The sequence below is a fragment of the Phascolarctos cinereus genome, unplaced genomic scaffold, assembly GCF_003287225.1.
Source record: "Phascolarctos cinereus isolate Bilbo 61053 unplaced genomic scaffold, phaCin_HiC Scaffold_2;HRSCAF=192, whole genome shotgun sequence".
NCBI classification, from domain to species: Eukaryota; Metazoa; Chordata; class Mammalia; order Diprotodontia; family Phascolarctidae; genus Phascolarctos; species Phascolarctos cinereus.
Genome location: NW_027555625.1, coordinates 352,959,231 through 352,976,053, shown reverse-complemented (window position 1 = coordinate 352,976,053; position 16,823 = coordinate 352,959,231). Strand labels below are relative to the sequence as shown.

The 16,823-nt window shown below is 39.4% G+C and overlaps 1 long non-coding RNA gene across 1 annotated transcript in view; it reads right to left on the bottom strand.

Moving 5' to 3' along the window:
- LOC110203055 (uncharacterized) overlaps positions 1-16,823 on the bottom strand; it is a 213,270-nt gene that overhangs the window by 121,822 nt on the left and 74,625 nt on the right. The window contains exon 2 of the long non-coding RNA XR_013484371.1: positions 10,237-10,399. This is a non-coding gene — a long non-coding RNA (uncharacterized LOC110203055). The remainder of the gene's footprint in view (positions 1-10,236; positions 10,400-16,823) is intronic.

The window sequence follows — 16,823 nt, the reverse complement described above, 5'->3', positions numbered from 1 at the left end:
CTTCTCCATGAAGCCTCCTTTGATCCTCTGAGCTGAAAGAGATATTGGAAATGATTTAATCCCTTCCCCTACCCCCAACAAACCTTTATTGTATGGAGGTGTAACTGAGATGCCAAGAGGGGAAATGATTTACCCAAAGTCACACAGTGAATAAGTAGCAAATTCAGAAATAGGTTTTCTGGTGCCTCTCAGGTGATTTTTCACTCCTCCAATTTTCCTAGGGTATTTTGACTAAATATGTGTTGTGTATATGTAAATGTATATGCATACATTTGTAAATATATGTATGTGTGAATGTACGTGTAAATGTGTATATATGTATGAATATTGTGCATGTACATTTGTGTGTGTTATGTGTGCAAATGTATACATGTATGTATGTTGTGTGTATGTATATGTGTATGCGTGTGTATGCTCATACGTGTATGTATGTGTATGTGTGTATGTATGTTCATGTAAATGTGTATGTGTGTAAATATATGTGTACGTGTGTGTGTATATGTATATATACACACACATAATGTGTGTGTATATTGTGTATATATATGTATACATATGTACACACACACTTAACACTCAGCATAATGCATCAAACACAGTATGTGTTTAGTAAATGTTTTTGTATTAAAATTTAATTGAATCTGAGAGCTGGCATTTTATGCTCCCCCAAAAGCCCCAAGATCAGGAAAAATAGAGATCCTACAACTAAGGACGACTGGGGAAGAAACCAAGCTACACGTTTGACTATAAATATCACCAATCAAAGAGGAATCTTCTTCCTTTCCACTCCCCTCCCTGAACCCCTCTCCCCCTCCTCAACCATATATCTTGTCAGCCTGCATTATCCAGCATCAGCCGGGACAGTTGGTATTACCTGACATGTCTCTAGAACACATGTAAATCCGCTTGTAGATTTGCTTTAGAAAAGCCCAGCCAGCCAGCCAAAGAGATTTGTGCTCTTGTGTTCCTGGCGAAGCAGCTGGTACTTCCTGATACTCTTTTTCTCCTACATCACTCTCCCGTCAATCACCGACAGCAGGCCCCCCGAGAGAGAGATAAGGAGCTGTATAATTGAAAAAGGCTAAATTCCAGCCTCTTCATCTGTGGCCTGACATCAGAGCTGGGAGGAAGGAAGAAGAGAATTGCCCCCTAATTTGTAGGTTTGTTTATTGTTGTCCTGATCAGAATGCCTGTTGGAGACATTGGATCTCCATCTTCTTTCCAGGACTAGGAAACTTCATGGGTTTCAGAGCTGGAGGAGGCTGTAAAGATTTTCTAATTCAACCACCCTCATTTCACAGAGAAATAGACTCATACAGGTTAAATAACTTGCCCAAGACCACACTAATTAATAATAATAATAATAATAATAATAATTTAATAGAATGTAATAGAATAAAAATAAAATAATAACTAACATTTAGATGGCACTTACTGTGTGCCCAGGTACTGTGCTAAGGGATTTACAATATTTCATCTCATTTAATCCACTACAACCCTGAAAGGAAAATGCTGTTATTATCCCCATTTTACAGATGAGGAAACTGAGGCAAAGAGCAGCTAAGTGACTTGTCCAGGACCACACAGGTAATAGGCATCCAAGGCTAGATTTAAACTCAGGTCTGCCTGACTCCAGGCCTGGCACTCTATCCACTGTACCACCTGGCTGTGACCCAGCTGAGATTTGAACCTAGTAGATTTGAACCTGTCGTCGCCTCTTACGACTACAGACCCAACATTCATTCCTTTACACCAGGTGAAATAGTCCATCAACATCAGGAAAGGAGAGAGGCAGAACAACAGAAATGTGAAAGGATCAGCCACTACCACCCTAAGCAGCCACTCTGAGGGCAGAACCTGGTACAAAGCCTGTAGCAGCAACCCTGCAGTACAATGAGTAATAGTTAACACGGAGACTAGCTCTAGCAGAGACATCATGGGATAGGTCAGGGGTCCGTACCTTTTTCTGTATCATGGACCCCTTCGGCAGTGCAATGAAGCCTATCAACCCCTCCTCAGTATTTGTCGTTGTCGTTCAGTTATTTCCATTATGTCTGACTCTTCATGAATCCATTTGGGGTTTTCTTGGCAAAGATATTGGAAAGATTCACCATTTCTTTCTCTAGCTCATTTTACAGACAAGGAAACTTAGGTAAACAGGGGTAAGTGACTTGCCCAGGGTCACACAGCTAGTAAATGTCTGAGTCCGGGCTTGAACTCATGAAAAAGAAGAGTCTTCCTGACTCCGGGCCCTGGTCTATCCACTGTACCACATAGCTTCTCAGAATAATGTTTTTAAATGCATAAAATGAAATTTATAGTATTAAGAAGGAAACCAATTATATTAAAATGCAGTTTTCAAAATATTTTACCAAAAAAAAAAATAACAGACCCCAAGTTAAGAATCCTGGCTGTAGGGTCAACAACCCTGATCACTCCTGCTCATAAAGTTTCTAAGGGTGGTCTTGCCCTTAGCTTAAAATAAGAAAAGAACCCCCAAGAGGTAGGATTTGGTAGAAGCCACTGGCCAGGAACTGCACATGAACACAGTGTGGGAATGGGACATGCCAAATTCAAGTCTGAGTGGGAGACTTGAAAGAAGTCTCTGCATCTCATCTGTCCTAACTCTACCCCCTCCACTAATAAGAAATCTGCTACCAGGATGAAGGCCCTACCCTGCCCAGAGGATGAAGAGGTCATACCAACAAGCAATCAGAGGGCAGGATTGGAGCTCCCAGGGAGCCACAGAGCAGTGAGTAAGGAAAGTTGTTGAGAAGAGGAATTAGTGCTCAGGGTCCTAAGTCCTTGAAGACCCTGAATGGAAGAGAAATGGGGATACTTGCTGGTTACTGATGGTAGCAGCTGCCAGGGAGGTCTGAGTCTAAGCACCATAACAGTGTCTCTATAACTCCAGCATTTGGGTCCTGCCTGTAGACTGGTTTGGGGTTGCCTAGGTTTAATAGGAATGGTGTGATTTTATTTTATTCATTTTGCTTTTAAGAGTACAAAACTATATAATGTTAAAACATGTTAATATGATTAACTCCATCAAAATGTAACACAAAAGGGGTAGCTAAGTGGTGCAGTGGATAGAGCACCAGCCCTGGAGTCAGGAGGACCCGAGTTCAAATCCAGCCTCAGACACATAACACTCATTAGCTGTGTGACCCTAGGCAAGTCACTTAACCCCAATTGCCTTGCCAAAAAAAAAAAAAGGTAACCCAAAGGGAGTAGAGCAGTTTTCCCAGTGGGTGAAGGCTAACTGGATAAATCTGCATTGACCACACCCATAGACTAATAAGACTAACAAAAGCATTGCCACCAGCAAAGGAGACAGAGATAATGGGATAAAATGGGACAGAGAGCACTCTGAGAACCATAGAAGAGATCTTGACATTTTATCCCGATCATGCTCTGGTGTCTGGTGGAGGCATTACCATCAGGGTGAGCATGAGACAACCAGTGGCTTGTCAAATAGGATCATGCCACCAGCATTCCCCAGTGGTTACAGATGCATCACAACCTCCGTGAGCCTTCATTTTCCTCGTCTGGAAACAGAAAAGGCTGGACGAGGTACCTGGTCTAAGATCCATTTCAATTCTAAATGCTTTGAGCCCATAACCTTCCCAAACAATAATGCCTTGGCTCTGGACACCAGTCCCATAGAAGACTCAGGGAGTCAGTGTGCTGATACAGAGAAAAGAGAAGTTAATGTCTCTAGCTAAACTGTTCCATTCCCTCAGGTCAGAGTCCAGGAACCATGAGCAGATAATACCAATGACTGAGATCTGTCCAGGAAGCAAGAAATGAGGAGCTATTGTACCCTGTCTGTGCCTGTAGAAGGTTTGCTTTCCTGTTCAATAGTCAGTATTACTTATGGGGCTTATGCCTCGGGGGGAAAGGGATTGAAAGTAACCTCAAAGTGCTAAAGAAAATACATCATTTCGAGGGGTGTAAAACACTCAGGGAAGGATGTGTGATGGTGATTGCCTCTAAAGTAAGGACCATTAAGGAGCCTTGTCTCAGCTCACACCAGACAAATACATCTGTCGTAATGTAAATAGCACATGCCGAGGGACTCATCGTAATGATGACGCCGAGTCCCATTTATAGATCCCTTTAAGGTTTTAGGCTCTTAACAAATCCTCCCACCTCACCTCTCTCTCTCTTTCTCTGTCTCTCTCTCTCTATCTGTGTCTCTGTCTCTGTCTCTGTCTCTCTCTCATTTCCCACTCCAATCCATCCTTCATATCACAGCTGAAAGAATGATCTTTCTTCTTCATGGACTTGGTCATGCACCTCCTTCTCTCAAAACTTGCAGCACAAATTTCCCATTTCTTAGCTTGGCATTCAAGGCCCTCCTGTCTTTCCAGTGTTTTCTCATGCTGAGTCCCGAGAACCCGATTCTCTAGCCAAACAAGACTTGTCCCTGCTCTCTGATCTCTGAAGATGGCTTTGTTCTCAAACCTCTGAGTCTGATTCATGGAATGCTATCTCCTGCCAACTCTGGGGTTGTTTTTTATTTTGAAGCAGCCCTAGCACATTTCAATGGTATAGGAAAATTCTGATGAGAAAACTCCCTTCACCAATGAAGAGCTGCAACTTAAAATCTTAGAGAACAGCCTGAATGCTCAAAAGTTAAATGGCTTATCCAGACTCACTCAGTCAGTGAGTGCTTGAGCAAAGGTCTTCCTGACACAGAGGCCAGCTCTTTATCCACTGTTGTTGGTGTTCAGTCATTTTCAGTCATGTCCTACTCTTCATGACCCCTTTGGGGGTTGTCTTGGCAAAGATACTCTAGCGATGTGTCATTTTCTTTTACAGATTGTTTTACAGATGAGGAAACTGAGGCAAACTGGGTTAAATGACTTGCCTAGGGTCACACAGCTAGTAATTGTCTGAAGCCACATTTGAACTCAGGAAGATGAGTCTTCCTGACACCAGGCCCAGCACTCTGTGCACTACGGTGCCACCTAGCTGCCCCTATCTCTATTCACTACTCCATCTCAAATGATTTCCTATCCACCCTTTAAAATCTAATTCAAATGTGAACTCCTCCATGAAAACTTCTTATATGTAAGAGTGGATCTTCCCACTTGGACCTCACAAACCACTTACCACTGAGTGATACAGTGGACAGAGTGCCAAGCCTTGGAGTCAGGAGGATCTGAGTTCAAATCTGGACTCAGACACTTACTAGCTGCGGGACCCTGGGCAGGTCACTTAGCCCTGTTTCCCTCAGTTTGTTTCCTCATCTGTAAATTGAGCTGGAGAAGGAAACTACAAACTACTCCAGTACCTTTGTCAAGAAAATCCTGAATGGGCTCAGGAACAGTTGGTCACAAAGGGAGGAACAGGGCGGGGTGAGGGAGGAATCAATTATTATTGCTGAGTTGTTTCTAAGATCTGCTCTTTCTAGGTGTCTGATGGTCTTCAAATGCAACTGGCACCCACTAAATTTGGTTCCTAGAACCATCTCCCATAGATTTCTCCCTGCCCCCTTAGGTATATGGCTCTGGACAAGAAAGTGAAACTGGATACTTACTAAGATGCCCCACAGCTATAAACTCAACGAGGCTGTGCCGCCTCTTAGACATAAGTCAAATCAATGCCCTGACTGAAGAGGCTCTGAAAAAAAAAAAAGGAAGATAATTTCTCTCTGTGACCCTTGAAACATAGCTGCTTTTAGCAGGGCTATGGGAAAGGCAAAGGATGGAAGGAATCTCAGATAAACAAACGCACAGTTTCATCCTGCCATGACACTTGCCTGGTTCGCCTCGGATAGCATTGGCTATCTGCAGGACCTCTTCCTTCTGACCCCTCTCCAAACAGCTACCTTAGTAACGCTACCCGGGAGGCCGGAATGTTGCTCAGTCAGCCGTTCCTCATCTCAATACTCACTCTTTTTGAACAAATCCAGCCGGAGCCTTCTCAAGCTCACGATAATTTACAAGGTAGCCAGTGCGCAATATATTTTTTTTAATAAAAATTAGGTACAGGCAGATACAGGGGATTAATAGTTGTATTATGATTTTATAGTTCTCAATATAGCCGGCCCCAGCAAATACAATCAAATGTCGGGAACATCTCAGGGATGTAAAATGGGGTATTTATTTTTAATGGAAAGAGAATTTCAGGAATTACTGAGCCGTGGAAAGCTGATGAATGCACTCGCCAGACAAAACAAAGGCCCCTGAGGAGGTGCAGAAAAGCCACATCAGAGAATGGCCAGGGTGTGACAACAGGAAGGCACTGGCCCTGAATCTGTTGGGGCAGGGGGTGGGCGGTGAGTTAGATTTGAATACAGCCTCACGAATAGCTGAGGCTAATGGCCCTTTGGGATCATAGGATCTTCTAAGAGGCCCCTATTCATTAGGTACTAGAGAGCTGTACTGGGACCGAAGTTTGAATCCTTCCTGAGACACTTCCTAGCTGTGCAGCACGGGGTAACTCATTGAATCTCTCTGAGCCTCAGTTTCTCTATCCATAAGGGAAGGTAGGGCATAAGCATTTGTATAGTACATATTACATGCCAGAGACTGCACTAAGTGCTTTACCCCTACCTACCTCACAACAACCCCGGGAGGCAGGTACAATTATTATCCTCATCCTACAGATGAGGAAATTGAGGCAAATAGAGCGGCTGGCCTAGTCATCCAGCAAATAAGTGTCTGAGGCCAGATCTGAACTCAGGTCTTCCTGACTCCAGGCTCCGTGCTATAACCACTGAAGCCTGTAGCTGCCCCATAAAATGAGCAGATTGAGCACTGATATGTTCTATGATCCTAGGATTTAGAGCCAGAGATCCTCTGGTCTAACCTCTTCAGAGAAGAACCCTGAAACTCAGAGGGGGATGGTGATTTCCCCAAGGCCACACAACAAGTCAGTGGCAGGAACCATATCAGACCTAGGTCTCCAGGCTCTCAGGTCAGGGCTCTTTCTGTTACTCCAGCTGGGCTAATTTGTAGGATTTTGAGATAGAAAGCCAATTAGAGATCACCCAGACCTATGCTATTGGCAACTAGGTGACGCAGTGGATAGTGAGCTGGGCCTGAAGTCAGAAAGGCTCATCTTCCTGAGTTCAAATCTGGATTCAGATACTAACTGCGTGACCCTGGGCAAGTCACTTAACTCTGCTTGCCTCCATTTCTTCATCTGTAGAATAAGCTGGAGGAGGAAATGGCAAACCACTCCACTATCTTTGCCAAGGAAGCCCCAAATTGGGTCACTAAGAGTCGGATACAACTGAAACAACCAAGGAACTACAGCAAAAAGTCAAGGGGCTTTGACTGTTACCACTTCCTAGAGAAATGTAATGAATATGTAGCATTTACCACAACAAGGCCAATAGAGCCCAGAAACCACCGCCTTATCTCATTACCTGATATTGCAACTAGGAGTACAGGATCACATGCAAAATATCATGAAGGAAGACACTTCATTATTGCTGGTCAGTGGTTTCAGTCATGTCCAGCTCTTCATGACTCCATTGGTGATTTTCTTTTTTTTTTTCTTTTTTATATTTATTCATTTTGAACCTAAATACAGAAAGACCAAATAAAGAACATTTCCATGTACATAGCACGGCATAAAAAGAGGATTCAGTATAAAATCATGAATTTCCATTTCACACCATTTAGTCCATTTGGGGTTTTCTTGGCAACGATATTGCAGTGGTTTGTCATTTCCTTCTCCAGCTCCTTTTATGGATGAGGAAACTGAGGCAAACAGGATTAAGCGACTTGCCCAGGGTCACACAACTAGTAAGTATCTAAGATCAGATTTGAACTTAGGTCTTCCTGACTCGGGGCTCAGTGTTTCATCTTTTGTACCACTTAGCCGTCCCAAGGAAGATGATAGAAGATTACAAATACCATCGTCTTATGTAAGAAAATGAAATTAGTTATACTCTCTTGAGAGGACATAGTGGGCATTGAGCCAGCCTCTGAGTCAAGAAGACCCAGGTTCCAATCCTATCTCAGATACAGACTAGCTGGGAAAGTCACTTAATCGTCAATGCACCAAAGGAACTTTCTAAAACTATAAGGTGTGAGACTGGTGCCAAATCACACTGGTAGAGAGAATTTTTCATCAGTAGGAATCATATCAGTGAATATATCTATACACTAATTAATTTAATACATATAGATAGATATTATATATTTTATATATGGATGTATGCAATGTAACATGAACATAATGAGGACTGATGAATAGCTAAACATATTATGGTACATGATGGAATATGTATGTATGTATATATGAATATATTTGTAACTGAGGCAAACAGTATTCATTTTATTATTTTATCGAGACACTAATTCATTGTTGGTAGAATTGTGAACTGATCCAATCATTTTGGAGAGCAATCTGGAATTATGTCCAAAGAGTTATTAAACTGTTATACCCTTTGACCTAGCAATACCACTACTAAGTCTATTTCCAAAGATGATTAGGGAAAAAGCAAAAGAACCTACATGTTCTAAAATATTTATAGCAACTCCCTTTGTGGTGACAAAGAACTGGAAATTGTAGGTGTGCCTGTCAATTCAGGAATAGCTGAATAAGTATATGATTGGGATAGAATACTACTGTGCTTTAAGAAATTGTGATTGATGATCTTAGAAAAACATGGATAGACTTGCATGAAATAATGAAGATCAAAATGAGCAGAACCAAGAGAATGGTGTATGAAGTAACAGAAATGTTTCAAGAATGACTTTGAGTGAATAAGTCACTTTGACTGTTATAAATATCCAGATTAATTACAAAGAATATATGAAGGAAGATGTTATCTATGTCCAGAGAAAGAACTGATAAATAGAAGTATGTATAGAATGATTCTACATGTATGTATGTATGTATGTATGTACGTGTATGTATATATATACATATTTGTGTCTAATGGTAGCCATCTCTACGGTGGGGGAAGGGAAAAAAGGAAAAGAAATTTACACAATAACTTTATTATATATCTAAAAGAACTAGGAAGTTGTACATAATAGATTTGCAGTTTTATGTGCAATCATTTTTTATTATACTATATAATCGAAGTTTTTGGTTTATTCCATAAATTAAAAACAAAAAAATTTTTTTAAATGAAAAAAGAAAGAATTTGATGGGACAGAGCCAAGCCTTTGGCAGCCAGGTGGAGCAGTGGATAGATCACCAAGCCTACAATCAGAAACCTGAGTTCAAATCTAGCCTCAGACACTTATTAGCAGCGTGATCTTGGACAAGTCATCTAACCTCTGTCTGCCTCAGTTTTCTCATCTGTAAAATAAAGCTAACAATAGCACCTATTTCCCAAGATTGCTGTGAGGATCAAATACAATGATAATTGTAAAAAGTTTGGCACAGTACCTAACATATAGTAAGAGCTATGTAAATATTATTATAAGGATGATGATATAACCTGGTCTCCCTTCCTCTTTAAGGGATAGCAACCATAGAATCAGCCTGAATCTAAAAATCATTTTCCCTAGACTAACAATATTTAAAAGGGTAGGGAGATATAATCATACTTTGGTACCCCTCTCTCTGAGAAGAATAGAGCAGCCAGACTGGTGGTCCCCATCTCCTACTCCTCTTCAGGCAAGAATCTAAGTGGCTCCTGGAAAGAGTGTGAACGAGTCACATTTATACCAGATGGAACAGTTTGCAGTTAGGATTTGGAGTCAAAAAGACCTGAGTTCAAATCCTGAGTTAGACACTTAATAGCTGTATGACTCTAGTAGCTGAACCTATCAGCCTCAGTTTCCTCATCTGCAAATTAGAGATACTAAGAGCACCTATATAGCAGAGTTGTTGTGGAAATCAATAAGATAGAATGTGTAAAGCATTTTTTCAAGTCTTAACATGCAATATAAACTCTAGCTGTTACTATTTTACAAATACATGTGAACCCACACATAACTTACATAGGCAATACACATACCTTACACGTGCACATACGTACATTCATACACACACACATACACATACACATACACACCACAATTTGTTTAGCTTTTCCCCAACTAAAGGGTCATCTAATTTGCTTGCAATTCTTTGTAACTACAAAAAGTGCTGCTACAAGTATTTTTCCCCTTGTTCTTTTCATTTACATAATCGAACTCATTGTGGATAGTTTTCCTGTTTCTCTTTATCTCACCTCATATTTGTTTCTATATCTTCCTATCCTTTTCTATATTTTTAATATTCATCATTTCCTGAGATACAGAAATATTATCTTACATTTGTGCACCACAAGCTGTTCAGCCATTCCCCAGCCAGTGTGTACCAACTTTGTTTCTCATTCTTTCAGTCACGCAAAGTGCCACTATAAATGTTGTGATGGACATGATGCCTTTTCTTCTATCTTCCACATCCTCGGGGTCTGTACCTAGCCGTGGGATCTCTGGGCCAAAAGATATAGACATTTTCGTCACTTTCCAAGCAGAATTCAAAATTGCTTTCCAGAATGATTAGACTCTTCACAATTTCACCAATTGTATATTAGAGTGATACAACCTTTTCTGACTGAAGCCGTGTTGGCTTTTGGTGATTACCATTTCCCTTCCTACATGGCCACAAACCTCATCTTAATAATGCCCTCTATATTTTTTGGCATGAATTTAAGTTGAACTCACTAAATGGCAATGAAAGATTTCACCTTCTCCATTTTTTAAAAAAGTAGGACATTTTCCCATCTTTAGTATTTTGGCCCCTGTCATGTTCATCACGATTTTTCAGAGTCTATTGATAGGGACTCAGATATCACATCCACCAGTTCTTTCAGTACCCTGAGACAGTTTGTTCATTCCTGCTGCCTTGAATTCATTGAGGACAGCTCAGGGCTCTTTTAATACCTTCTAATTTACGTTCAATTTCAATTCCTTATTAACTGTTTTTATTTTCTATATCCCCATTTCACTTTCCCTCCTATCATTTCTATTTGGATATATTTCTCTCCCCTCCCCCAGATTATAAACTTGAGAGCTGAGTCTTTGTTATACGTATAGCTACACATAATTATATCCATATGTATGTGTGCATATATACATATGCATGTACATGTCAATATACATACATATATCAATGAATACATGTACATAAAGCTCTTGCAGCATGCCAAATGTGTTTATATAATAATGATGATGATGAAGATGATAGCTAACATTTATGTAGTGCTTACTGTGTGCCAGACACTATGCTAAGAATTTTACCCAATTATTACCTCATTTGATCCTCAGAATGACCATAGGAGTAGGTGCAATTATTATCCCCATTTCACAGGCAAGGAAAGTGAGGCAGAGGTTAAGTGACTTTTCTGGGATCACACAGCTAGTAAATGTCTGAAACTAGATTTGAACTCAAGTCTTCTTGACTCCTGGTGCTATGCATATGTGTGTGCATGTGTATGTGTGTGAGAGAGAGTATCATTTACTGGTATTTAGTAAATGTTTGCTGAATTGAAATAAGTTAAATTTCTGACACCCAGGCCAGGGTCCATTCTACTATGTACATAGGATAGTTCTAGGACAGACAGTCACACCTAAGCTGGTTAGTTGTTGTCCTTCTTTCTCTAAGAGGACCAAAATGACTTCACTATGTTGGGGTCAAGATACAGTGCCCCTGACTGACTGACCGGTAAGAGCTCAGAAGGCTGTACCACAGGTTGGGCACAAGTAGTCCATATGTCATACCTAGGAACCTAACTCAAAATCACTGTTTCCCAATAACCCAAGCATAGCCATGGATGGAGTACACAGTGAATGTGTGCAGAATATTCCAGCATACTCTACACAGGCCCTGTGATTCCAAGGGCCCCTTGAGAATTCAGCCAGCCCAACGATGGACTCACTAAAGTAGCCTGTGAAATCTTCCTACTTCCCCTTCAGGTCCCTGCTCCTTTAACTAGGTCCTTCTCACTAAGGGGCTAGCTGGTAGACAAGAACAGGGTAGCTGACAATAGCTTACAGAGACTGTAACAGGGCATGGGAAGGTATGAAATTTTTAAGATCCAAAGGAAGGTAGATACAATATTATAATCCTTATTTTACAGCTAAGGAAACTGAGGTCCATAACAATGATGATAATGAAGATGATGATAATGATGAAGATAATGATTATATTAATAATAATGGCTACAATTTACATAACACTTTAAGGTTTGCAAAGCACCTTACGCATTCATATTTTAAAATTTCTCATTGCAACAACCCTGAGAGTTATAACTTGCCCTCAGTTTGACAGAGCTGAGACTAGGACTCTGATCTCCTGACTCTCGGGTTAAGTGATAGAAACATATTCGTTACTTTCCTATTAGATTCTTGGAAGACAATTTACCTAAAGAATCCAGGATTTTCAATCTCCTGTCAAGGGACTTGGCTGTGATTCCTGCATCTGCTATTTACTACCTTGGGCAAGTCATTTCCTTTCACTGAGCTTTGGTTTCCTCCTAGATAAAATGAGAGCGTTTTGGAATAGATGATTTCCAGCTCCAAATCCCATTATTATGACCTGGCTTTGCCCCAAGCGTCTTGGTGAGTTCTGATTAAGGGCTTTGAAAACTGGCAGCCCTGCCCCCTATGTGGTGGAGAAATGATAAGGCATTATCCTCAGATGCCTATTCCCTGGGAATGGAAGGTCCTTCCGTGGGACTCAGCCCAATTAGTCGTTTTTCAGCTGAGCAGCTAAATATAGCCCCAGAACCTGACTTTAAAAATCCCCAGTTAATGATACTAATTACCAAAGCAGGCTCCTTCTCCGAAGACCCCAAAGACTTTACCGGACTAACAAGGCTTTGAAGCTAGAGGCTAGTGTTGTGGAAATATTTGAAAGGGGAGCTGTCAGAGACTTTGACACCTTCAAATGAGAAACCCAACCCTGGTGCTCTTTGGAGGGAGGGATGAATGCCAGCTGAGGAGTAGCCTCTGCTGAGAGTAGTCCTCATCCATTCAAAAGGACTAACTCAACAGCCTGGAATTATCATTAATAGCATGGAACCTTTGATGAGACCCTCCTTGGAGACAGGAGCCTTTGAAGTGATCCAACAGGCATCCAGCCTTTTGGAAAAGAGAACTTTGGAGGGGAAGAAGAAGGAAAACACTGGATCTGAGGGTGGGCAAAATCACAGAATTTCAGAGCTAGAAAGGATCGCAGATTCAGAGCTGGAATAGACCTTAGGGAACATCTAATTGAACCCTTTCATTTCTTAGATGAAGAAACTGAGATACAGAGAGGAGAATTAACATACCCAAGGTTGGCACACATGCACAGCTAGGAAGAAACGTACAGGGAAGGTACAAACCCTGGACTCCAGCTCTTCCCACTGAAACACACTGCCTCTAAATTACAGGACATTTAATCCAACCTTGTCAGAGCAGGAATTTCTTCTGTAATAATGCTAATAATTTAGATTCTATTTGATTCAAGTAGTATTTATTAAGCATGTACTGAGTATCAGACACTGTGCTGCATTGTGAAAGTACAAAGGGAAAGAAAGAAAGAAAGAAAGAAAGAAAGAAAGAAAGAAAGAAAGAAAGAAAGAAAGAAAGAGAAAGAAAGAAAGAAAGAAAAAGGAAGGAAGGAAGGAAGGAAGGAAGGAAGGAAGGAAGGAAGGAAGGAAGGAAGGAAGGAAGGAAGGAAGGAAGAAAAAACCCATTCCTGCCCTCAAAGAACTTACAGTCTACTTGAAGAATACATACATACATATATGTATATATATATATATATGAATGTATGTATGTATGTAAAAAATAAAATATGTACAAAGTAAATTCAAAGTAACTTCACAGAGGAGCACAAACATTTAGGAGGATCAGGATGACTTTCCCGTAGACAAGAGGCACTTGTAATGATGAGGATCCTATGCCTCTTCTAAAGCACTCTATTCCACTTTCGGATAGGTCTAATCAGCTTAAAACTTCCTTAAGATTTAAAAGTATATAATAAATTCAATATGTAACTTTCTTTTTTAATGTAAAAACTTTTATTCACTGCTTATTACTATTATTATTATTATTATCAGGAATTGTGCTAAGCTCTGAAGACAAAAATACCAAAAAGCAAGATAGTCCTTGCCCTCAAGGATCTCCATTCTTTTAAAAAATTAGTTTCATTGGTGCATTTTGCTTTTTTACATCACCATAATTTCCTCCAGCATGCCTTCTTCTCTTCCTCCCAGAGAGCCATCCCATATAACACACAGCATTTTAAGAACAAAAAAAAAAAAAAAGAAAAAAAAGGAAAGAAGGGGGGAGAAAATCAGCATACCTAATCAATACATTGGAAAAAGTCTGAAAACACGTGCAAAGTGCAATGTACAACGCTGGTGGACATCTCACATCCACCAAGGGGTAGAGAAGGAGAGTCTTCCCATATCTCTTCTTTCAAGTCATTCTTTTTCTTTACAATTTTGCAATATTCACTTTTGATTTTCTTATGTGGTTATTTTGTATTTCCATTTGCATTGTCACAGTCATTGTGAATATTGTTTTCTTGGCTCTCCTTACTTCACTCTGTATCAACTTATGTGGACCCTTTCTCTCGTTTATATTCATCACATTTGTCATCTACAGATCAATAATATTCCATTACCTTCATGTACCATAATTTGCCTAGCTATTCCCCAATCAGATGGATATCTATTTTCTAATTCTTTGTCATAACAGAAAACGTTGCTGTAAATGTTTTGGCATATATAGGGACTTTCTTTTTATCAGTGACTTTTTTGGGATGTAACTTTGATGATAAAATCTCTGGGTGGAAGGTTATGGATATTTTAGTCAGTTTATTTGCATAATTCTAAATTACTTTCCAAAAATAGTTAAACTGATCCACAGATACACCAACAATGCACTAGTATGCTATCTTCCCACAGCTCTTTCAACATTGAGTCTTCCCATCTTTTTTCAAATTTTTTTTTTGGCCAATTGTCAGGGTATGAGGTGAAACCTCAGGATGTTTTGATTTGTTCTCCTTTTATTAGTAGTAATTTGGACCATTCATTCCTACATTTGTTGATAGTTTGCAATTCTTCTTTTAAGAATTATGCATTCTTGGGGCAGCTAGGTGGCACAGTGGATAGAGCACTGGCCCTGGAGTCAGAAAGACCTGAGTTCAAATCCAGCCTCAGACACATAACACTTACTAGCTGTGTGACTCTGAGCAAGTCACTTAATCCCAATTGCCTCAAAAAAAAAAAGAATTATGCATTCATATCTTTTAACTACTTGTCTATCTGAGAATGGCTTTTAATTGAAGCTCATTATGTGCATATAATATATTACATACTTACATATTATGTTATAGACATATATAATTATTTTTACTGCATTAGTTTTAAATTAAAATAGTTTTAATTTCATTAAGATTTTTGAGACACCCTATATATTTTGGATAACAAACATTTATTAAAGAAATTTGGTACAAAGATTTTTTTGCCATTCTGCTGCTTCCCTTCTCACCCTAGATGCATTAATTTTATTTATAGAGGTTTTCAATTTTATGGACTCGAAGTTATCTATTTTTATAACAAACATGCATAGTCAAGTGAAGAAAATTCTCTCATTGGCCGTGTCCAAAAGTAAGTATCATTCTGTGTTTGAGTCTATCACTTGTCTCTCAGAAGAGGGGCAGTATGCTTCATATGCGCTACAATGGAACATGTGTGGTCATGGTCTTGATCCAAGTTTTCAAGGTTTTCAAAGTTGCTTGTCTTTATAATATTGTTGCTATTATACACATTGTTCTCCGTGTTCTGTTTATTTCACTCCACATCAGTTCATATAGGTCTCTCCAATTATCTCTGAGACTGTTCATTCTATCATTTCTTATAGTATAATAATATTCCACTATATTCATACATCACAATTTGTTTAGCCATCTATAATAGGTGAACAACAATTCAGTTATCAGTTCTTTGCCACTGCAAAAAGAGCTGCTATAAATATATTTGTATAGGTGGGTCAATTTCTTTTTTCTTTGATTCCTTTGGAGTTTAAGCTTATTATCGATGTTGCTGAGTCAAAGGGTTTGCAAAGTTTACTAACTTTGAGGACATAGTTCCAAATTCCTTTCCAGAATGACTGGACCAATTCACAATATCACCAACATGACGTGTTCCTGTTTTTTCTGAATCTCCTCCAACATCTTTCATTTCCCTTTTTATTCTCATCTTTGCTATTCTGACGGATATGAGATGAAACCTCAGAATTGTTTTAATGTGCATTTCTCTAGTTATGCTGATTTCAAGCATTTTTTTTCATATGGCTTAAGAAGTGCCTGGTCATATCCTTTGACTACCTGTCAATTGGGAAATAGCTCATTGTCATTATACATTTGAATCAATTATTTATCTATCTTGGAAATGTTTGATATCTTTATCCAAGAAACATGTTGTAAAGATTTTATCCCCAGTTAACTATTTCCTTTCTATTTTTAAATGTATTGTTTTTATTTATGCAAGAACTTTTTAGTTGTGTGTAATCAAAATTGGCCAACATATCTTCTGTGATTCTCTTTCCCTTTTTTATTCTTGAAGACATTCCCTATCCATAATTTTGAAAGGTGGTTTCTTCCTTGTTCCTCTAATTTATTTGTGATGTGACATTTTATATTTAAGTGATTCATCTATTTGAAACTTATCTTAGTGCATGGTGTGAGGTATTTGTCTAAACCTAATTTCTACCAGTTTTTCCAGTTTTGCAAGCAGTTTTTGTCAGATAATGAGTCCTTATCCTAATAACTAGAGCCTTTCAGTTCATTGATCTCTAGGCTGCTAGGTTCATTTGCTTCTCTGTGTTATGCATTTAATGTATTCCACTGAACAACTTTTT